Consider the following 22,841-nt stretch of genomic DNA (forward strand, 5'->3'; position numbering starts at 1 on the left):
GTGGTGTATAGGGGGTGGCTGGTGTTGTTCATGATAGCCTTAACTTTAGACATGGTCCTGCTCTCCAGAAGCGTATCCACAGAGTCCAGGCTCAGCCCAACCACTGAGCTCGCTCTGCGGATGAGTCTGTTCAGACAGTCCATATCTCTTTTCCTGGCCCCCCCACCCCAACACACAATGGCGTATGACAGCACACTGGAGACTACAGACTGATAGAACATGAGAAGGAGCTTAGGACAGATGTTGAAGGAGGCCAGCCTCCTCAGGAAGAACATCCTGCTCTGCCCCTTCTTGTACACACAGTTCGAGTTGAGTGACCAGTCAAGTCTGCTGTCTAGCTGCAGTCCCAGGTACTTATAGTTTTCTACCACCTCCACCTCACTGCCCTCGATGATCACCGGCTGTGGAGAGGGAGGTGCCCGCTGGAACTCCAGCATCATCTCCTTTGTCTTGGAGACGTTGAGCTGGAGCTGGTTCTGTTGGCACCACTCCACAAAGTGAGCCACCAATGCCCTGTACCCCCCCTCATCACCCTCCCGGATACATGCCACTATCTCAGTGTCATCGGAGTACTTCTGTATGTGGCATGTATCCGAGTTGTGCTTGAAGTCTGATGTGTAGAGGGTAAAGAGAATGGGAGATAGAATGGTCCCCTGTGGTGCCCCCGTGCTGCTGGTCACCATAGAAGACAAACAGTCCCCCATACGGACGTACTGGGGTCTGTCCGTTAGGTAGTCCGTAATCCAGCTCATGAGGTAGGGCTCCACAGCCATGGAGGTCAGTTTATCCTGCAGGAGCCGGGGCTGGATGGTGTTGAAGGCACTTGAAAAGTCAAAGAAGAGCACTCTGACGGCACAGCCCCCGGCGTCCAGGTAGGAGAGTATGCAGTGGAAGAGGTACAAGACAGCGTCGTCAACCCCAACCTTGGCCTGAGAGGCGAACTGGAGAGGGTCCATAACACCCTGCACCTGTGGACGCATGAGCTCCAGGACCAGTCGCTCTAGGGTCTTCATTACGTGGGAGGTAAGAGCGACCGGTCGGTGGTCGTTGAGCTCAGTAGGGCGTCCTTTCTTGGGTACAGGGACAATGCAGGAGGTCTTCCACAGTGACGGGACCCTCCCCAGCCGCAGACTGAGGTTGAACAATTGTTGCAGGGGGTCCTCTAGTTCCGAAGCACAGGCTCGGAGGAGTCTTGGGGAGACCTTATCTGGTCCAGCCGCCTTGTAGGGATGGAGCCTCCTCAGCGTTGTCGTCACCAGGTCTGCAGTGATGACGGTCTCCGTCGTGGTGGGAGGTTGTGGCGAGGTTGGAAGTCCAGTGGTTGAGGTGGGGCCGTTGAGCTTCGCAGTTCTTGGAGTGGGCTCGGGAGAAGTGGCAGGGGTGGCCTTCTCTGTACTTCTCTATCAACATCCTCAAAGCAAATACTGCATATGTAATAGTTTTGGCAAGAAACCATCTCTCTTCCTACAAACACACTTTCCTCCCCTCCTTCGACCAGCAGTAGTTCAATTGCAGTTGTTAACTCGGGCCTTGACCAATCCAGTATGGAAGTCATGGGTTTGGTTCGCTTGTTTGATTTGGCAAAAGTTTTACATCGGATGCCCTTCCTGACACAACTCTCTGTATTTATCCGGGCTTGGGACCAGCACAATAAGACACTGGCTTGTCCCCTCTTGCAGCTACATTAATATGAATATAATCTAAATAGACTAAAAGTTGCATACATTTCAACACATATCACATTTTAAGTTCAAAACCTCCTCAACGTGCCATCCATCAGCTACTTTTTATTTCTATCTAAATTACACTGATATGCAAAACATAGTTTCATAGGACATCAAATAAATTAGTTTGTAGGTATCTGGACAGATTATATAGATATGACAGGTATCATGCAACACGCCAATCTTTTTTCTAAACAGGAAGAAAATGCAATGCATTTACTATTCGGTGATAGAATTTGGCCTCAGGCTGCCTCTGGGTCAGCTGAGAATATAAATACGCAGTCCATGAAAGCGGTGATCTGACCTTACAAGCTTGAGGGAATATACCTCATTTGACCACAGATCATGCATGACAGCCTCTGCTACACATTTCCTTTACATTCAACATCTCTGTGCATAAAACACACAAACAAGCAGTAAACACCGACGTCGTGTTTGAAATACATCATTGTGGCCGTGCAGCATGTGGAGCTGCATTCATGCATTATTTTAAAGGAGATGAAGGCTTCAGATGCAAGGTGAGCTGCTTCACTTGTGTAAGAATATCATCAAAATTCATTGAAATCACAAAGCATGTCTTACTATGAAAACAAGCTGCTGTGGAATATATTTAACACCAACTGTGATCCCTGATATAGTTTTACTGCAGCATTCCAGTCTGTAGCTGAAGAATATCATTATGGATAAATTCTACGAATGTTACATACTTGTTAGCAGTAATAACACTACATGAAAATAGAAAGATTTTAGTCCTGCAGTGCAATGCCTGCATGCTTCAACAGCTTTCCTCCTTTCACAGAAGATGATCTGTTTGTTCCTCTTCTTTTTTTAACATTTGGTGAAAAAGTAATTGATGATCATTATTATCTTCTGTGTCCTGTGAAGGTTTCTTTGAAGTAAAGCTAATTTGAATAACTACGGAGGAAACTGGAAAACCCTAATTTATCTCACGATGAACATACAAACTCCACACAGAAAGGAACTGAATCTGGAACCTTGTTGCTGTGAAGCAATGGTAGGACCCACTGCACAACCTTGTCACCCTTAATTGTTCATCTAAAATGTGGATTGTAGCAATAGAGTAAGAATCTACAATCATCTACTCTTCATAAATTTTCTTGTATATAACACAACTGCAATCATCTTGTCTGCAGAAGAAACAAGAACCAATGCAGAGACTGTAACATCCCGTGACACCCCTCAATTCAAAATTTTACCCTGACCTACTTGCCTAGGTCAAAGATCAAAGCTAGTGCTCTGACCTACTTTCAGAGATCAAAGCAGTAGCTTTGATTTATGGTCTTACTCACACTGGCCTTCTCCCTTGCCTTTCTATCATATCAAGTTCTTGAGTGTACAAAAGTTTAAATTCACCTTGACCTAGTTTTCTCAAAGTCAAGGTCATCATGTCATTTTCATCCCCTTTGCCGCCCAAGTGATGTCCTTTTTGTTTCATCTCTCTAACTGCAAAGGTTGCGAAGATATTTGGTGGACTAACAGAGGGACGGATCAGATGTTTCTTGTCACGAGACACATCTGCATGATTCAGGCTTATTAAAATCTACCAGAGGCGGCAGGGTGTCGCAGTGGGTAGTGCTGTCGCTGCACAGCAACTCTGTGCAGAGTTTGCATGTACACCCTGTGCTTGCGTGGGCTCTCTCCAGGTTATCCGGCTTCCTCATACCTCCAAAAACATGCGCTTCAGATTAATTGGCCAGTCGAAATTGACCGTAGGTGTGTGTGTGTGTGTGTGCATGCGTGTTTGTCTGTGCCTCTGTGGGTCCGCAGTGCACTGGCGTCACACCCGGGGTTTCCGCTGTCTCAATGTGACAATGGATTAATGCATTAAATCGACCAAATGGCAACACAACGTCTGCTCATTTTACACACTGCAGTGAGAGTGTCAAGTTAATCTCACATTAGCACCATGAAAAAGAGACAAAAGTTGGAGAAAACCCAAGTGACAATGAGTGCTTTCCTGAATAAAAAAAATAAAAAGTTATAAAAGAAAGAGACAGATGTTTCTGTGGATAGTACAGAAGAAGATGCAGAAGAAGCAAAGCGAAAACCAGCAATGGAGGCGATTGTTTCCATGTGTGAGGCCCGGCTAAATGTCAGCACCTAAGAAAAAATGCAGCTTAGAAAAAATCTATGTGGAGAAGGTTCTGTCAGCTTGGTGCAGTGTCCACAGAATATATGAATTAAAGGCAAAGAAAATTACTGAGTGACAAGCAAAAGGGCAAAAAACTGTATTGCATCTTTCTTCATTTCTTAAACTGTTTTTATAGGAATGACTACCAGGCTTTAGCATTTTGATAAAAATATGTAATTTTTTTTTTTTTACTTAAACAGTTAGGACATCATTATTAATGAAACCGTTTAAAATTAACAGTTTGTTTGGTTTTTATATTGTACTATTGGCAAATCTCAATCCTTGCATAATGCTTCTGCCATATGATCTGTTATTACTTCTGGGATGCATAAACGTCATGTTGGGATGCACAAATTTTTGTTGAAGCGCATCCAAAGTATGCACTACTATCTTGAGGTAATGAACTCTGTGCACTGCACAAGTTTGTCCCTGCACAGGTTTTTTCCCTCAGGAGAATAAGAGACAACGGTAGATCAGAATGATCCCATAAAGCCACAAAACCCTTGTAAAAAAAGGTGTTCTGAAAGTTGATAGATGTCCTTCAGTGAAAGTGACAGCTCTGTGATTTTGAGTGGGACAATAGTTAAGTGGAAAATGAGTACTGGACCAACTGTGACAAACGTTGGTCCAGTCAGAGCAGAGGTTTCTCAGAATGTAGAAGACAGATTGGGTAATAAATTCAAACACTCATTGGTTTGACTTTGACTTGAACTACAGTCTTTCTGCCGCTGCTAATCCCTATACTGTTTGCCAGTCATCTACCCAGAAAGATGAGTCAATCGTCCTCGTCTCCATGGTGATACAAACATTCCAAAACCAATGACCCCTGACCCTCATTTATTCAGAATGATGGACGGACGGACACATGCGACATGTGAAATCAACACTGTGTAACCGCGACCTGGAGCTAACAGCTGTTAGCATCAACCCCTACTACCTGGCGCGTGAATTCTCACACGTTATTGTCCTCGCCGTCTACATCCCTCCACGGGCGGACCCTGAGACTGCACGAGAGACCATCTGTGGGACCACCTCTGCTCTTCGGACCCGGCACCCAGAGGCGCTCGTCATTATCACCGGTGACTTTAACCACGTCACCTTGGACTCATCTCTCCCCACAATGGTCCAGTGTGTAGACTGCCCCACACAGAAGAACAGAACCATCGATCTGTTCTACACTAATGCTAAGGAGGCATACACCGCCACCCCCCTCCCTCCACTAGGTAAATCAGACCACAACCTAGTGTACCTACAGCCCACCTACATCCCGCTGGTGAAACGGCTGCCAGCAACAACACGGCAGGTCAGGAGATGGTCCCCGGAAGCAGAGGAGATGCTGAGGGACTGCTTCCAGACCACCGACTGGGATGTTATTGTGGGCTCACATGGGGAGGACATTGAGGGGGCAGCTCAGTGTTTTACAGACTACATGAACTTCTGTGTGGACACCGTGGCCCTTGTCAGGACAATCAGGTGTTACCCCAACAACAAACCATGGGTAACCAAGGAAGTCAAGGCTGTCCTGAACAGGAAGAAGCGGGCGTTCAGGAGCAAGAACGAGGAGGAGATGAGGAAGGCCCAGCAGGAAGTGAGACTCTGCCAAAGGGAGGCCAAGGAGGCGTACAGGAGGAAGCTGGAGAAGCAGCTGGGACGCAACCAGGTGCGGGAGGTCTGGAATGGGATGAGAACCATCACCGGACACGGGAAAGGGCGCAGCGCTGTGGAGGGGAATATTGAACGAGCAAATGAACTAAACAGCTTTTTCAATCGTTTCAGCTCCCCCACCACTCCCGGCTCCTCGTCCCGGGCCTCTTCCGGTGCTGCAAACCGCTCCACTTATGCTCCCTCCTCCTGTGCTTCCTCTCCTTCCACCCCTGCCACTTCTCCCGATCCCACTCCAAGAACTGCGAAGCTCAACGGCCCTACCTCAACCACTGGACTTCCAACCTCGCCACAACCTCCTGCTCCCACCACGACGGAGACCGTCATCACTGCAGACCTGGTGACGACAACGCTGAGGAGGCTCCGTCCCTACAAGGCGGCTGGACCAGATAAGGTCTCCAAGACTCCTCCGAGCCTGTGCTTCGGAACTAGGGGACCCCCTGCAACAATTGTTCAACCTCAGTCTGCAGCTGGGGAGGGTCCCATCACTGTGGAAGACCTCCTGCATTGTCCCTGTACCCAAGAAAGGACGCCCTACTGAGCTCAACGACCACCGACCGGTCGCTCTTACCTCCCACGTAATGAAGACCCTAGAGCGACTGGTCCTGGAGCTCATGCGTCCACAGGTGCAGGGTGTTATGGACCCTCTCCAGTTCGCCTCTCAGGCCAAGGTTGGGGTTGACGACGCTGTCTTGTACCTCCTCCACCGCATACTCTCCTACCTGGACGCCGGGGGCTGTGCCGTCAGAGTGCTCTTCTTTGACTTTTCGAGTGCCTTCAACACCATCCAGCCCCGGATCCTGCAGGATAAACTGACCTCCATGGCTGTGGACCCCTACCTCGTGAGTTGGATTACGGACTACCTAACGGACAGACCCCAGTACGTCCGTATGGGGGACTGTTTGTCTTCTATGGTGACCAGCAGCACGGGGGCGCCACAGGGGACCGTTCTATCCCCCATTCTCTTTACCCTCTACACATCAGACTTCAAGCACAACTCGGATACATGCCACATACAGAAGTACTCCGATGACACCGCGATAGTGGCATGTATCCGGGAGGGTGATGAGGGGGGGTACAGGGCATTGGTGGCTGACTTCGTGGAGTGGTGCCAACAGAACCAGCTCCAGCTCAACGTCTCCAAGACCAAAGAAATGGTGCTGGATTTCCGGCTGGCACCTCCCTCTCCACAGCCGGTGATCATCAAAGGCAGTGAGGTGGAGGTGGTAGAAAACTATAAGTACCTGGGACTGCAGCTAGACAGCAGACTGGACTGGTCACTCAACTCGAACTGTGTGTACAAGAAGGGGCAGAGCAGGATGTACTTCCTGAGGAGGCTGGCCTCCTTCAACATCTGTCCTAAGCTCCTTCTCATGTTCTATCAGTCCGTAGTCTCCAGTGTGCTGTCATACGCCATTGTGTGTTGGGGTGGGGGGGCCAGGAAAAGAGATATGGACCGTCTGAACAGACTCATCCGCAGAGCGGGCTCAGTGGTCGGGCTGAGCCTGGACTCTGTGGATACGCTTCTGGAGAGCAGGACCATGTCTAAAATTAAGGCTATCATGAACAACACCAGGCACCCCCTACACACCACCTTCTCCCAGCAGAGAATCACCTTCAGCGGCAGACTGCTGTCACACAGCGCCTCCACAGAGAGGCTGAGGTCCTCCTTCGTGCCCCGTGCCATCAGGGGGTACAATGACTCTCTCAGGAGGAGCGGGGGGGAGGTGGCGAGGTCAGCACGGGGTTGAATGCATTTAATTTAATTTAATTTTAATTTAATTTTATACTGTTTATATATTTATTTATTTATTTTTTATACTGTTTTATATTTTAATTCAATTTTATACTGTTTATATTTTATTTTATACTGTTTATATTTTAATACTGTAATATTTTTTAAATTTTATACTGTTTATATTTTAATTTTATACTGTTTATATTTTAGTTATAGTTTAGTATATAAGTCCTGTTAGTGCTGCATGTGTCTGTCTGTTAGTGTAGTGTATGTCTTGTGGTATGTCCTGTGATGTCAGTGTTTCTTTTTCTCCTGGTGTTTATCCAGTATTATTTGTTATGTAATGCCTGAGCAGTGGATATATACAATTTCCTCCGGGATTAATAAAGTATCTATCTATCTATCTATCTATGCAGAACAGACAGACAGTGTAAATGATGAAGTTACACAACACAACCAGATGGTAGCAGTAAACTTATGTAAATACTGAGTTAGGACCACATGGCAAAATAAACAACAGTGTAAATGATGAAGTTACACAACACGACCAGATGGTGGCAGTAAACTTATATAAATACTGAGTTAGGACCACATGGCGAAATAAACTACCTTCATCCTGACAGTGTGAAAATAATCTTTATAAGCAGAACAAAGGTGAATAACTGTGACCTCAACAGAAGCAGAATACAGAAATAATTAAAAACAGAAAAGCAAAAATTAAAAGAAACAACAGAAAAATAAAGCAAACAAACCAGTTAAAAAAAACAGTACACATGAATCCAAGACACACAACAAATGTGGAAGAGAAAATGAAGTTAAGGCAGCATAACTGACTAAGAGCATATGGAGAGAGAGCAGAAGGGAAGTCAACATGTACAACAGTCAACTAGGGAACGTTGTTTCTTTTTAAATATAGAATCATGGGACAACTGCATGTTAAAGGTATTTTTGAAGGGAATTCCAGTCATTTGCTGCAGCGAAACAAAAAGAGATCTGGCCCAGGACAACATGGACTTTAAGAACAGATATTGGAATGAAATCACTGCAGGTGGTAGTTAAAAGTTTCGAGAGGTATGGAGGTGCTTTCCATAGAAGAGTCTTATTGGTAAACAGAAACCAATGTGGAGGGAGGGCCAGCCTAGACTACAATGATGGGTGTAGGAAGGTGCACCAGTGGCAAAATCAAGGAAGCTAAGGACACACATACAGTAGAAGCCACATTAGAATAGACCATACTATAGGGACTAAGGTCATCTTCACCAGACTATGTTTGATGGAGTGTGTGAATGAAGCCAGTCTGGTATTAAATGGGTCCTGTTATGAAAAGCATGTTTTGTCAGATTTCTACATAGTGATCCTCCCTAACCCTACCAACCCAACCTGGAACGATAGCAATGTCCAAAAATATGTCCAAGTGTCTAAAAACGACACGATTAAAATCAGCGCCAGTCATGACATAACAACGGGAATGATTGACAAGAGTGATACATATCCCAAACCCATCTGTCAGAGCACCCCCTTCTCCCCGTATAAGGGCATGCTAGGAACAGTGTGTAGCAAGGTATTGGCTGAGAGCTGGACATGAAAGTTGTTGAGTTGTTGTTTTGTTGAAGCTAGTCTTTGGCTAACCAATTCGCTCCACTTCAGTCTGTTTATGTGTAGCCTGCTTATACGTCTGTGTGTGTTCACGAAAGATGTGTCCATGGTGTCACAGCAAACTCACACACACATGCATGCACGCACGCACGCACGCACGCACGCACACACACACACACACACACACACACACACACACTTATTATTCCTTCAGCCTCCCAGCATATGAAGGGAGGGAACCCATAAAATCATTTTATAATCCCACTCCCCTCCGGTCCATCGCCCCCTCCCTCCCAGTAACATCTCAACCCCTCTGGCAATGTTTGAACCCCCACCCTCCATCCGTCCAGCCATTTTATATACTGTATATTAAATCAAACACAGCAACCCCCAGATGTCACATATGTCATGCACACATGAGCTGTTATTTTTCTGATCAGGCTATTAAACAATTTTTTTTTATTTGATGATCACTTCTCAGCATTTAAATGAGTTTCATCAAAATAAATTTTCAATCAGCCATGACTGACACCAGAAAAAAATCTAAGCCAAAGATATAAAAAGTTTGTTATTTTAATCATAAATTTACTATTTTTAAAAAGTACAGAGATCACAATGGACACCTTTCCTCACCGGGACAGTTTAACTGCAGCCTGGGTTTAGGTTTGACTCCACACTCACTCCCTCATCTCCCACCTGGGCTAATAGCACAGGGTGAAAGAGAGAGGCCACTGGGCAGATGATGGTTCAATTCAGCTGTGGAGGAGAAACAAGCCATCCTTAGCGTCACAACGTCATGTCAAACATTTCTGGATTTTTGCTGAGCACTGTTTACTATCTGACACTCAGGATTGACGGGATGATGTTGTTACTCACAGAGTACAGAGCATTTAATTCTCTACCTTCACAGCTCCTATAGTCCACCCCCCACCCACCCCCACACACACCTGGTCCATTCTTTATTCTTTATTCTGATCTCCTCATCTGAGTTTGACTCAAGCCTTTCCCCTGCCTGGTTTCCTTCCTGTAATTCTTCCATCCTCACTTTCTACAACTTGTGTACTCAGCTTCTCCACCTGCCACACCCCAGCACAGCAGATCACCAACACCAAACGGTGAAATGCACATCAAATAAAGAAGTTCATGTTCAAGCCTGGGCAGCACGGTGGCACAGTGGTTAGCGCTGCCACCTCACAACACCGCGGCAGTCCTGAGTCCCGCTCTGTGGGCAGTTTGCATGCTCTCCCCATGTCTGCGTGGGTTCTCTCCGGGTTCTCTGGCTTCCTCCCACCTCCAAAAGCATGCGCTTCAGGTTGATTGGCTGTTCCAAATTGCCCGTAGGAATGACTGTGTGTGTGCATGGTTGTATGGCTTTGTGTGTGGCTCCGCGGTGCACTGGCGTCGTGCCTGGAATGTCCCCCGCCTCACGCCCTATGCCGCCGAGATAGGCTCCGGCTCCCCGTGACCCGCTGCATCGGATACAGCGGTGGTAATCTGAAGAAGATGACATGTTCCAGCCTGGTTGTAAAATATCTTTTTTATTCAATTAATACTAACGCATAAATAATCATAGTAGAGGAATAAATGAAACAATCTTCACATTTCTTGACCCACAATTTAATTTCTCACTAATTGTCGCCGCACAGCAAGGTGGTTCCGAGTTTGAGTCCTGCTTTGTGTAGAGTTTGCATGTTCTTACTGTGTCTGCTTGAGTTGTCTCCGGGCTCTTCAGCTTCCTCCCACCTCCAAAAAGCATGTGCTACAGGTTAATTGGCCGGTCCCAAATTGACCATAGGAATGACTGTGTGTGCATGTTTATGTGTCTGTGTGTAGCTCAGCGGTGTGCTGGTGTCGCGCCTGGAATTTCCCCGCCTCATGCCCTGAGTCAAGCTGGGATAGGCTTGACTCAGGGCATTACATCAGCTGCAAGATGTAATGTAGCCACAAGAGGGCTAAATCTTATTGTGCTGATCCCAAGCCGGATAAATACAGAGGGTTGTGTCAGGAAGGGCATCTGACGTAAAACTTTTGCCAAATCAAACATGTGAATCAAATCTATGACTTCCATAACGGATCGGTCGAGGCCCGGGTTAACAACGACCGCCATCGGTGCTGTTCACCTACAGGGTGCCGGTGGAAATTGAAATACTGTTAGTCAATGAAGGAGGGGAGGAAAGTGTGTTTGTAGGTAGAGAGAGAAGCGGAATGCCAAGAGTATAGGACTAAGAGTAGGGATGTTGAATGTTGGAACTATGACAGGAAAAGGTAGAGTTGGTTGACATGATGCAGAGGAGGAAGGAGTCCTGTGTGTCCAGGAGACCAGGTGTAAAGGTAGCAAGGTTAGAAGTTTAGGAGCAGGGTTCAAGTTGTTCTATCATGGTGTACATAGGAAGAGAAATGGAGTAGGAGTAATCTTGAAGGAGGAGTTTGTTAGGAATGACCTGGAGGTAAAAAGAGTGTCACATAGGGTGATGAGTCTGAAGCTAGAAATCAAAGGTGTGATGTCCAATGTTATTAGTGGGTATGCTCGACAAGTAGATGTGAGCTGGAGGAAAAGGAGAAATTCTGGTTGGACTTTGATAAAGTGATGCAGAGATACCTAAAAGTGAGAGTTGTCATTGGTGCAGACTTCAATGGACTTTTTGGTGCTGGAAACAGAGGTGATGAGGAGGTGATGGGCAGGTGTGGTATCCAGGAGAGGAACGCAGAAGGACAGATGGTGGTTGACTTTGCAAAAAGGATGGAAATGGCTGTAGTGAATACTTTCTTCCAAAAGAGGCAGGAACATAGGGGGACCTATAAGAGTGGAGGTAGGAGCACACAGGTAGACTACATCTTGTGTAGACGGTGTAATCTTAAGGAGATCAGTGACTGCAAAGTAGTGGTAGGTGAGAGTGTAGCCAAACAGCATAGGATGTTGGTGTGTAGGATGATTCTGGTGGTGAGGAAGATAGAGAGGGCAAAGGCAGAGCAGAGGACGAAATGGTGGGAGATGAAAAAGGAAGAGTGTTGCATGTCCTTTAGGAAGGAGTTAATACAGGCTCTGGGTGATCAGGATGTGCTTCCAAACGACTGGACAACTACAGCTAATGTCATTTGGGAGACAGGTAGGAGTGTACTTGGTGTGTCATCTGGAAGGAAAGTAGATAAAGAGACTTGGTGGTGGAATGAGGAGGTACAGGAGTGTATACAGAGAAAGAGGTTAGCTAAGAAAAAGTGGGACACTGAGAGGACTGAGGGGAGTAGACAGGAGTACAGGGAGATGCAGCATTAGTTGAAGGTAGAGGTAGCCAAACAAGGGGCTTATGATGACTTGTATGCTAGGTTGGACAGTAAGGAAGGAGAGACTGATCTATACAGGTTGGCAAGACAAGGAGACAGAGATGGGAAGGATGTGCAGCAGGTTAGGGTGATTAAGGATAGGGATGTAAGTGTATGGACAGGTGCCAGTGTGATGGGAAGATGCAAAGAGTACTTTGAAGAGTTGATGAACAAGGAAAATGAGAGAGAACAAAGATTAGAAGAGGTGGCTGTTGTGGACCGGGAAGTAGCAAAGATTAGTCTGGCTCATTATGTTCGTCAGATTCAACGAAGGCTTCGTCGGCAGTCGCCATTGCCACCGCGGTCTTGTTTTGAGCTGATTGGGTAGGGGATGACGTATTTCCGCTTTTACGTAAATCCCAGTTGAGAACGTGTACTGTGATAGGTTTCCTTCTGGCCAATTGCATTGTGGGGGACGACGACAAAAAAACAACAACAGGCAAACCTAAAAGTAACGAGTATTCATGAGCCTTCTCAGAAATTAATTCGAGTAAGAGTAAAAAGCTTTGCCTCAGAAATGTATTCAAGTAAGAGTAATAAGTATGAAAGAATTCTAGTATTTGAGTAAAGTAAAAATCCTCAGAATCTGTACTTAAGTACAGTACTTAAGTAAATTTACTCCGTTACTGTCCAACCCTGTTCATGATATAACGGTTAATTTTTCAGCGCTAAGCGTGGACCTGCTTCCTCATGCTCCTCGGTCTCTGCTGAACAAAGACTCTTGGCTAATTTTGTAAATACGATGAGACCGGTCAGTGAGCTGTGTTTTCCAAAAATTGTCATGGACCGTGAGAGATTGTGGATAAAACGGGAGCTAAGCTAACGCAAACTAATGAAACTTGGGTTTTTACCGATAAGACCAAGTTTTTCTCTTGTATTCTTGCGTGTTTGTGTGTGTGTGTGTGTGTGTGTGTGTAAGTGTGTGTGTGTGTGTGTGTGTGTGTATTTGTGTGTGTGTGTGTGTGCGCGCACGTGTGTCTGTGTCTGTGTGTGTGTGTGTGTGTGTGCGCGCACGTGTGTCTGTGTCTGTGTGTGTGTGTGTGTGTGCGCGCACGTGTGTCTGTGTCTCTGTGTGTGTGTGTCTGTGTCTTTGTGTATGTGTGTGTGTGTGTGTGTGTGTGTGTGTGGCTCTTAATGTTAACTGTGGTTGTTTTGCACACACAGGCACTTTCGTGTGTGTGTCAGAGACAGCGTTGTTTAAGAATATGTGTGCATGTGTGTGCGCGTGCGTGCGTGTGTGTGTGTGTGTGTGTGAACCTGGATGAATGTGTGCTCACGGCCGTACAAACGTATACAAGGGCAAGCGCTTTCCGAATATGTCTCTAGAGTGTTTATTATATCCGATACAGTGCCTCTTTCTCGCACCACATATTTCTGTGCCGATCGATTCTTCTGACTCCCGACAAGACAATAATCACACCACCCTCCCTCTCTTCTTCTCTCCACCATTATTACTGCCCTCCCCAAGGAGCACAATGTAGGGATGGAGGGATGGACACAGAAATAAACGGAGGGAGGACAAGGAGTAAATGGCCACTGACTGCCTGTGCTGGGGCGCCAACATGGTGGCAGAAATCTGAGTGGATAAGGGAGAAAGAGGGTGGAGGATGCTGGGAGATGGATCAAATGAGCATGGTGAATGGAGATGCTGGCTGGAAATTTTGGGACTTTGGGGGATATAATGGTGGAAGCTGAGAGGCGTGGTAGAGATGGTTTCATAGAGAGAAAACAAGGTGAGTTAAGAGGGAAGGATGTTGATGGGGCAGAAGGGACGACATAGAGAGCAAACTAGAGTGTGACAGAGCTTCCCACAAGAAATAGCAGGGAGGAAAAGATAGTGACAATTGGACTAACAAAGACACACAGCCCCTCCTTGATGGTGTGTGTGAGTGAGTAGACGGGGAGGGAGGGGGCAGATTGTGTGCAACAGAGTCAATGACAAAGTGAAGGGACGGAGGGGACAGACAGACAAGAAAAAAAGGAGACTGAGGCCTTCAAAAATAAAATAACAAGTCACATAAAACCCTTGGAGACACGAAACATGCCTGGTGAAATCTCCCTTTACCTCAAGCCTGACCAGGATTCATCATTTTAATGCTTGATGTTGGACTCATGCGCTGGTCGACAGTTCTAGCAAGAAAAAACATTAATCGTTAAAATTTAAATGCAAGCGAAATCTGTTTTATGGAAAAAGAGAAAAGCTGTCAGCAGTGGTTACAAGAAGAACTCTGATAGTAGTTAAAGTGGTTTAGTTCGTTCTCGATTATGAATTCCTTTGAGTTGATTTGCAATGTAATGAAGGTTAAGACATGAATACATCAAATACACTTTTGTTCCCCCCAAAAAGGGGGACATAGAGTGACAATGATTCTTCTGTGCAGCTCAGATCATTCCATACTAATTCTGCAGCCTCCTTTTAGTTTGGTCAACACATTTATTCAATGGAGGACTAAGAGAATATCATAGGTCCACGGACGGCAGAATTTTCTCTGCCTATAGAAGACTGTACTATCCTTCATTTCGGAGTAGTGAGGGGTGTGTGTGTGTGTGTGTGTGTGTGTGTGTGTGTGTGTGTGTGTGTGTGTGTGTGTGTGTGTGTGTGTGTGTGTGTGTGTGTGTGTGTGTGTGTGTGTGTGTGTGTGTGTGTGTGTGTATCTGACTGCAGGGATATTTGTGTGTAGACCAGGTGTATTTGGGGTGAAAATCCCTTTTCCCATGTCTAAAGAACCCCCATCTGAACAGGAAGTGTTGTTATTGTGTTTGTGACAGTTCTAATTCTGATTCAGGATCTGATCTTGTGATTCCTGTACTTTGATAACCGCTATAGCTCCACACATCCAAACCAGTGATTGAAGGACTGGATGAGGTGTGTTGAAAGGCGTCTGCCATCCTCTCTTCCAGCCATGGATGCCCAGTGATCTATGGTGCGTGCTACGAGCTGTTAGATGGTTAGGTTTACAGGTTTATCGATTGGACCCGATTTAAATTGGCTTCCAATTAAAGAGAGCACTCATTTGACCTTTTTACCCCTTCTTGTCCTCTTCTTTCCTGTCCTGTTGAATACTCACCACCTCAATGTCCTGACACCCCCCCCCCACATCAAGCTCCTCTCCATTAAAACATCCATCTCATGCTCAGTGCTATCCCTTCCCCCCTTCATTTACGACCATTACCCCAACCCCATTCAGGTTCCTGCACCTCAATTTAAGACCCTCCCTCTCTCTCACCACATGGCTCTATATGACTTTCTGCTCGCCGTCCATTTCCTGTCCTTCATCACATCTGATGTTTTCTTTGCACTTTTCCAAGTCCATCCATCAATCGCTCCCTAAATAACAACAATGAATTATTAAATGTATTTATTCAAAAAGCATTAATTATAAAATACGGGCTTGTCAGGCTATTCACTTTGACTGGAGCCGACGAGCAAAAAGAAAAAGAGGAAGAGGAGGGAGGGTTGGGAGGTAAAGTCAAGGTGGAGGGTGAGGAGGTTTGTGGTTACGGTTGGAACTGGGGAGTAAAAGAAGAAGAGCCAAATGAAAGGGGGTGTTAGGAAATTGGCGAGGCTAGCAGAACAGCACACCAACCTCCCCACCATCCCATCCCTCACTCCCTCCTCACCCTCCCTACCCCCCTTCCCCATTCTGCTTTGTATTCTGTGGAGATGACGGGAAAGCTTTATTGCTCTGAGTTTGTATCGATCGGGGCCCCACAGAGGGGGTAGCCAGACCCACGCACTCTAAAGGCCCTCTTGCAGAGACTGCTGACTTCTCTCTACCTCCCTGCCTCACCCCAGCCAAGCACACCCTTCCCTCGTCTTCTTTTATTCTACTGTAGCTCTTGTCCTCTCAGGTCCTGAATTGAAGTTTCTTTTTCTTGTTTTGAGACTTGAAGGCGCTGCAGCTGTAACTTTTATCTACTGGCCTCACAGAAAGCTTTGGAAGACTGACGCGAAAATACGAGTGAACAAAAACTTGATTTCTCCTGCAAGATACTCTCTACCTAAAAACACACCAGTAGAAATTATGAACACTTGCTGGGAACAACAACATTCACAAGAATACGCTCATATTTATAACACACACACACACGCACACACAATCCCAGGGCTGAGCTGCTGTTTGGACCACAGTTGGATCAGAAATCCCTAATCTGAGAGCGTGACGGTCCTCAGTTCCAGCAGGCAGGGATCAGTAAGCTCCAAGCAGATTCTGAATTTAAGGATAAGATGGAATTGGAATGTAGTTTCTGAAATCACCCCAAGGGGCTGCGATTGGGCCAGGGATGAGGGTGCAGAGGTGAGTGTTGTGATGTTTCTAGACCCCACACCCACTTACTTTGCACACAACTTCCCTGCATTCCTTGGCATAAAGGACAGAGGAGGCAGACGACCTCCTCTACTGTACAACCGCCACTGGCTGTTAGAGAAACTTCTGTGGAGAGAATACCTGTGACTTTGGGGTTTAAATACATTAATTTAATAATTGCACCATACATTAGTCATATCCATCCATTATATACAAGCTATGCACAGAAAGGAATCAAACCCGGAGCATTCTCACTGTGAGGTAACAGCGCTACTCACTGTGCCACCCTCTCCATTCTCCCATGTTTTGCCTATCATCATGCATTGTTCGTGAGGTCATGAGTACAGTGGTAATGTATTCAATCCAAGTTCCAGTCACTTACTCACTATCACTCACTATCTGTTTATGTCAGTTGTCCATGTTTAGGTGGTTATGATGTTCATACTGCTCTCCTCCAACCACCCAGGTCACTAGCTCTCATGCATTTTCCTTAAATACTCGCTCAACTCCTTTCAGGCAATGTTCTATTAGATTAAGACCCCTGTAATTTACCCTCTCCAGTGCAGAACCTAATCTTGTAGAGGTTGATAATATATTTTAAATCCCAGTCTTTTGAAATCTTTATCTCAACAATACAATGTTAAGCTTGAGTTTAACTGCCAGGCAGGAGGCCTATAGAGGAAAATCAAAGAGGAGGTTTATGGATGTAGTGAAAGAGAACAGGTAGGTGGTGTGAGAGAAGAGGATGCAGAAGACAGGGTTAGATGGAGGCATCTGATTTGCTGTGGTGACCCCTGAAGGGAAAAGCTGAAAGGAGAAGAAGAATATCCTTTGTTAGGCTGGCCAGCATGTGGATGCTAACCTCATCAGAAGTCATAACCATTCCTGCCACTATGCCAGAGGTACCCAGAGTGTTGCATAGATTCATTATACATACAGCCTCAGCCAGGACAGCCCTCTCTACTGCCTGCTCTACCGCTGAGCCACTGCCGCCCAATTGTGATCCTTACAGACCTCTTTTGCCTGAAAAAGCAAATGAGATGTGACCCTGATGGTCCCTCATGCAGCACTCACCCCCAACATCCCTGTTCTCATTCTTCAATTGCTTGGAAATGCGGAGTTTCGTTGTTTTTATCAACTCATGCAAATTTGATAGCCTCCGTTCCTCTCTTGGCAGTGTGGACTCCTTTCTTTGCAGTTTATTTAGCAGTTAGATTATCTTGCTTCCTTACACCTCTCTTCCACATGGTGTAAAGACACCTTTTCTCTTTTTTCGCAACACTGACATAGTCATCCCAACACCAAGCCTGGTTTCTCCAAATTCCTTTCTTTGAGTAGTCACAGATCTTTTCACCAACAAACAAGTCTGCCTTATAGGAACTGCCATGTAACTTCAACTAAAGTCACATGAGCCATCAAACTCTTCCCCATTAAGGAATTGACTTCTTACACTGTTATCTCTCAGTGTCAAAATACAAATCTTTGGGCTGAAGACTTGCTTTCTTTTCTTACTGAATTTCAGGAAGATGTCAAATATGAGAAGCTTAGGATGCAGAGAACATTCCTCATTGAGGATGACTTTGGTTTTGATGACATGCTTGAAATTGCATCTTCTGGTATGAATGTAATCAACCTGTGTTACGACGTCACCAGACGGATGTGTAAACAGGTGGCTTGCCCTCTTCTGGAACAGGGAGTTGTTAATTACCATATAATTCATCACTCTAAAGTCAAGAACTCAGTTCAATCTGAATTATGCTCATAATAACTAAAACCACCATGTACATCTTCATATCCATCAGACTTACAGTATTTTCCTCACTATAAGGCGCACCCTTAATAATTAGTTTGTTTTCTAATTTATTCCATATACAAGGTGCACCGGATTATAAGGCGCACACAATAAAAAATAAATAAAATGTATTTGATAAACTGCAGTGGCTGTAGTTACGCAATCCGTCCACTAGATAGAGCTGTGCTGCTCAGACAGTCATGATTGCATTCATGACTGCCTAGTTCCTTTGAATGGCTCCTATTGTTATGTCGATAAGCCATTGTGACCCACCTAGAATGTAGTCACATTTTTGTGTTGTTTTATTTATTTTAAATTGTGTTTTGAATTAATTTTGGGAGCTGTCACTTGTCAAAGTGTCTGTAATTAATAAGTTTACCTGGAACAGTAGGGGGCAGTATAGGGCGTTCTCAATTATCTTCCACTTGGGTAAGAAGAAGTCACCTGCAGACGGGAAGCTCACCCCACAATCTACAGAGAGCAACCAGTCTAAAAACAGCGACAACGTTCTGTGTGCTTCTTTCTCCTGTTTAACAGGACAACAATATCTGGATGTTTGTCCCGGCCACCTGGGACCTGCAACAGATATTTGGGGGATCGTCCGGGATTGGTAACGCCCGTTTTGGCTTAAGAGTTGCTGATCCAGTGATATTATGAACCCGGAGGCCAGAGTGAAGTCCTGCACGTTCCTGAAGTGAGGTGGCGTTTCTGCGGTACGGCTACAGAGTAGAGGGCGTTGCGACTACAGTGCGGCTACAGCGAAGAGGTGGCGTGACTGCAGTGCAACTACAGAGTGCAAAGGTGGCATGACTGCAGTGCGACTACAATACAGATCTGACGTGCGACCTACAGGGCCCCAGAGACTGCAGTGAACTACAGAGACTGCAGTGAACTACAGAGACTCAGTGAACTACAGAGACAAAGTTACGTGACTAAAGTGAGACGACAGCAGCTAGGTGTCGTCACTGCAGTAACAGCCATGTCTCTAGTACGCAAAGAAGTCTTGTACAGCATCAAAAAGAAACTGTACACTCTCTCAGGCACCGAGGCCTATGAGATCGCAAAGTCCATTGGAACTGACCATGACCATCTGACGTCCACGGATGAAGAAAGCTGCATTGACCATATCCTTATCTTTATGCATTCTGAAGCTCTGCTTAGGTCTGAAGATGAAGATGTTGGTCATTTAATGCATTTGGATGATGTGATTTCTAAGGTTCTGAAAAGTCGTGCTTGTCTTGAATTCCCTGTTGTCCGGATGATGCAACTGATTCTAACGCGCCACCTACACACCCCACACAATCACACACTAACCCTGACACACACACAACCACGCCAACTGTAGAGATTGAGAAACTACAAGCCATGTATGAAGAAATAGGAAGGAAATTAGAGGAATGTACTGTGACTCCCACCACATCTTCTGGCCCGACAACCCCAACTGAACCACATGTGAACAGCCCAGAGGCAAATGCTCCCGTAATGACTCCAACCTCAGCACAAGGTGGCAGCCAGCCACGTCACCATGGTGACATTGACCCCACATCACGCCAAAACCCAGAGAGATTGGTCTCTCTACAAGATCTTGCTTACCTCCAGCGAAAGGAGTTCAGGATACATGGGGGCCACGTAAGTGACACTACATCTGACCTCAGCTACACCAGCTTATGCAAACAGATTTGGTCTCAGAGAGAAACACACTGAGGGTGAGGTCATTAGAGGCGTGCTCCGTGCAATCAAACCTGGCAACTTCAGAGATATGTTGACAAACAAAGATGACCTGACTGTCACAGAACTCAAGAGCTTCCTCCAGTCACATCTAGGTGAAAAGGGATGCACAGAGCTCTTTAAAGATTTGATGTGTGCCAAGCAACATGAAAATGAGACACCACAGCAATTCTTATATAGAATGATTGGCCTAAAACAAAAACTTATGTTCACTGCTAAACAGACAGACTCAGTAGTCAAGTATGATGCCTCCACAATCCAGTGCATATTCTTGAACACTATATGTCAGGGCATAGGAGAGAAGTACGAAGATGTTAGGCGCGAGCTCAAACCTCTCCTTGCTGACCCGGCAGTGTCTGATGAAGCCCTGCTGCGACAGGTGATAAAGACTACAACAGAGGAAAGTGAGAGGAAGCGCAGATTTGGCCGCAGCAGCACTGTCCGTAAAGTAGCCCAGGCCCACAGCACCCAGGCTGAGCCTGAAGAGAAAGTTAAGAGTGAGGCAAAAATTAGCACTATCAACAAAGATGAGACAATACAGAGATTGAGCGCCCAGGTTGAAGCACTGACCCAAGCAATGGAGACCCTGAAACAGCTAGTTACACAGGCTAAAGCACCAGCACAGCGCAGTGTACCAACCCCATACAGTAACCCTGAACAGCCCAGAACAGAGAGAAAGACCCAGCGACCATATGGCTGCCAGCAGTGTGTCGCTCAGTCTTACCCAAATTGCAACCACTGCTTTGTGTGCGGAGATGAAGGCCATCGTGCAGTTGGATGCTTAAGGAAACAGAAGCCTTCGGGAAACGGGACCCGGTCAAAGCAGAGGGACAACCTTTGATCGGTCCTGAACCCATTTCCCAACACCAAACAGACCCAAGGCAAGCTAAGGTCAGTAAAGCCAATACGACACAACCTGACAATATTACACAGCCATGCAAGTTAATAGCCCCTCTCATTGGCCGCAAATCCCTTCTGAAATGTACTATGGGTGGCTATGCTGTCACTATCCTGCTGGACACAGGAGCCACTGTAAGCCTAATTGACCGCACATGGAAGAACAAGTACCTGCCTGGACAAGATATTCGACCTCTCTGTGAGCTATTGGACAAGGAGCTGAATGTGACTGCAGTCACAGGTGATGAGGTGCCCTACGACGGATGGGTTGAGGTGGTGGTAAACCTGCATGGAAATAATGACCCAGATTTATCCATCCGTGTTCCCTTCTTAGTGAGTCACCTGAAACTAGATAGGCCATTAGTTGGTTTTAATGTAATCCAAAAACTCATTAAGAGCAATTAAGACAGGCCCAAACTCATGTCCATTCTGTCCAATCTCCTCGCTGGTGCCATGGAAATTGATGATGCTCGGGCCGAGGCCATAGTTACTTTTATTCAGACTCAGAACACCTCAGAAGAAGAGCATGCTTCCGTAACAGTGGGTTTCAAAGAGGTCACAGTTTATTCAGGTCAGGTGGTCCACATTAAGTGTAGGGTCCCCGCCAACGTTAACCCCTCAGAGCCATTTGTGTTGTTTGAACCCAACCTCGACAGTACACAGCTGGAGACATTGAGCATTGGGGCAGGCTTGATGAAGGTTCACCAGACAGACAGATCTTTTATTAAAGTGCCAGTGTCGAACCACTCCAGCCATGATGTTAAGTTGCCCAGCTACACAGTTCTAGGCAGTGTTGAGCCCATTGACAAAATCATAGAGACAGGCAGTCCCCACAGTGACCCTAAGAGCATCCATGTAAACAGTGTTGATTCCTCACCTCTTCTCAGCTCTACTCAGGGCCCACCCACTGCAGACCTATGGCTTCCCCCAGTGGACATCAGTCATCTGACAGATGAGCAGCAAGAGGAGTTGAAGCAAATGTTGGTGGAGGAATCAGGAGCTTTTCCTCGCAATGATGGCGATATTGGCAACATTCCCAGCCTCCAAATGACCATCAATCTGAAAGATGACATTCCCGTCCAAAAGACGTATGCATCCATCCCCAAGCCACTCTATCAAGAGGTTAAACAGTACATCCAAGAGCTGCTTGCAAAAGGCTGGATTGTCAAGTCGAAATCGCCCTTTGCAGCACCTGTAGTATGTGTCCGAAAACGTGATGGATCTCTAAGACTGTGCATTGATTACAGGCAGCTGAACCAGAAAACCGTTCCAGACCGCCACCCCCTACCTCGCATCCAGGACCTCTTGGACACCCTGGGTGGTCACAGTTGGTTCACCATACTGGACCAAGGCAAAGCCTATCATCAGGGCTACATAGCTGAAGGATCCCGCCACATGACAGCCTTCATATCGCCTTGGGGCCTATATGAATGGGTGAGAATACCGTTTGGTCTCAGCAATGCCCCTGCTGCTTTCCAGCGCAGCATGGAGGAGATGCTGGTTATGTTGCGCGACGACTGCTGTATTCCATACCTTGACGACATATTATGCTACTCCAAGTCCTTCGCCTATCATATGGACGCAGTGCGTCGAGTCCTGAAATCCCTGCAGCATCATGGCGTCAAACTGCGACCCACAAAATGTGAGCTGTTCAAGCCAGAGGTCAGGTACGTGGGCAGGTTGGTGTCAGCTAATGGTGTGAGAATCTACCCAAAAGACATCGAAGCTGTGAAGTCACTGAGGGAGAAGACACCCGCTACGGTGGGGGACGTCCGTAAGTTGTTAGGCTTTCTTAGTTACTACCGGATGTATATTCAAGATTTCTCACGTATTGCCAAGCCAATATATGGTTTGCTACAAGTGAAAGGAAATCCTGATGCAACACAGGGGAAGACAAAGAAAGGTAGAGGTGCTCAAATGTCCT

The 22,841-nt window shown here is 46.2% G+C and overlaps 1 long non-coding RNA gene across 2 annotated transcripts in view; it reads right to left on the reverse strand.

Annotated features, from left to right (window-relative positions):
- Positions 1-11,477: 11,477 nt before the first annotated feature.
- Positions 11,478-22,841, reverse strand: part of LOC137607819 (uncharacterized) — a 47,234-nt gene continuing 35,870 nt past the window's right edge. For both annotated transcript variants that reach the window (XR_011038041.1, XR_011038040.1), the window contains exon 4: positions 11,478-11,668. This is a non-coding gene — a long non-coding RNA (uncharacterized lncRNA). The remainder of the gene's footprint in view (positions 11,669-22,841) is intronic.

The sequence above is a fragment of the Antennarius striatus genome, chromosome 14, assembly GCF_040054535.1.
Source record: "Antennarius striatus isolate MH-2024 chromosome 14, ASM4005453v1, whole genome shotgun sequence".
Taxonomy (NCBI): domain Eukaryota; kingdom Metazoa; phylum Chordata; class Actinopteri; order Lophiiformes; family Antennariidae; genus Antennarius; species Antennarius striatus.